The sequence below is a fragment of the Lepus europaeus genome, chromosome 2, assembly GCF_033115175.1.
Source record: "Lepus europaeus isolate LE1 chromosome 2, mLepTim1.pri, whole genome shotgun sequence".
Taxonomy (NCBI): Eukaryota; Metazoa; Chordata; class Mammalia; order Lagomorpha; family Leporidae; genus Lepus; species Lepus europaeus.
Window position 1 is genome coordinate 91,742,889 of NC_084828.1, and position 1,817 is coordinate 91,744,705.

At 44.4% G+C, this 1,817-nt stretch overlaps 1 non-coding gene across 1 annotated transcript; it reads right to left on the reverse strand.

The window, feature by feature from the left end:
- Nucleotides 1-1,386: 1,386 nt before the first annotated feature.
- LOC133752785 (U6 spliceosomal RNA) lies at nt 1,387-1,489 on the reverse strand. Its single transcript, XR_009864975.1, has one exon. It is a non-coding gene; the product is annotated as a U6 spliceosomal RNA (small nuclear RNA).
- Between the last annotated feature and the right edge of the window lie 328 nt (nt 1,490-1,817).

A 1,817-nucleotide genomic window follows, 5' to 3' on the forward strand; every position in this document is an offset into this window, starting at 1 on the left:
AAGACATCGAGGCTACTCCCAGCTCGGCTGCTAACCAAATGGGTAACTTTCATCAAGTTGAAAGTTTCCTCTTCTCTCAATCAAAATAATTGGACCAGATGACCTTTAATTTCCTGTCTAGCACTAACCATAATAAAAGCTAACATTTATTGAGTACTTAAAGCATGCTGAGGCGTATTACTTTATTTAGTCCTATGCAGGTTGAGAACATTATTATTTACTTTTCTTTTTTTGGGGGGAAAAATCATTTATTTATTTATTTGAAAGGCAGAGTTACAAATAAAGAGAGGAAAGACAGAGTGAGCTCTTCCACCTGCTGATTCACTCCTAAATGGTCACAATAACTGGGGTTGGGTCAGGCCAAAGCTAGGGGCCAGGAGGAGCTTCTTCCAGGTCTGCCACATGGGTAGCAGGGGTCATCCTCTGCTGCTTTCCCAGGCACATTTGTGTATGGAGCCACGGGGACTCCAACTGGTATCCATATGAGATGCCAGTGTAGCAGGCATGACTTTAACCCATGCTGCACTCCAGTGCCAGCCCCTATTATTTCCTTTCCTAGGACAGAAGAAACCTAGTGTTAGCATTTCCCAGAGATACACACAATTGGTAAGTGGTGGAGTCTCCAGCTGAATTCTGCAGTCTGGGTTCAGGAACCACCTGATTACTTGCTCGTCCCTCTCTAGAATTTTGTGTTTTCCCAGGGACCAGAACACCGATGTTTATCTAGTCATTCCAAGAGTTGTTTTAGTTCTTTAAACAAAAGCTTTCCAAATCTTGGCCCCTAATAAATCTAAATGTTGTATTCTTTGTCTTTGGAGTGGCCATTAAGGGCTCAAGATACCCAGAATTAATGAATTGTTTGCCACCGGGAAAGAGCAGCCTTGTTCATTTGCCCACTCTGCAGTGCAAATAACATCACTTTCTAAGTACGCTGTGACATGAAAACTGTTGGAAAGCATGTGGGCTTAGGTGAATGTCATGACTCAGCTGCCCTGTATCTCCAACACGTTGACGCCAGAACCTGGCTGGCCCTAAGCTGATCCTCAGTATGTATATTATTTTAGTAACTGATACAGCAGGCTTTTTTTTTTTTTTTAAAGAAAAGATTATATGAAAGACAGCCACAGAAGAGAAAGAGATTCACTCACTCATTCACTACCTAAATGTCCTGGCCAAAGCCAGGAGCCAGGAACTCCATCCAGATCTCCCACATGGGTGGTTGTGAACTCAAGCGCTTAGGCTATCATCCACTTTCTTCCAGGCACAATAGCAGGAAGCTAGACCAGAACCAGAGGCAGGACTCAATCCCAGGCACTCCTATATGGGTTGTGAAGCTTCACCCACTGTCCCCCACCCTCATCTCCCTAGGGCAGTATGATTGTTATTTTTAATATGCACAGCTGCACTAATTTGTATGCCATTCTTTCACAGGGACCAGGCTAATCTTCTCTGTAGCATTCCAGTTTTAGTATGTGCTGCTGAAGTGAGCACAATAGAGCAGTACTCTTATATGGATCAGAATCCTGGAAAGTTAGAGTCATAGGACCTTTAGAAATTTTAAATCCAACCTGAATAGGGTAGCGGATTTTCTCAAGGTCAGTGTCAGAGTCAAAACTGTATCCCTGATTTCCTTCATGCCCAGATGAGGGCTTTCCCCACCCATTAGACTGGGACTGAGGGAAGAAGGGATACAGGAAACGCGCTATGAAATGTCAGCTCATCTCTGCAGATGATCAAGGGCAGTGGAACAGCCACAGTTGCAAATCCTGCCTCCCCAGCTCCCTGCAATGCCACAGACCCACAGACCCATGAGAACC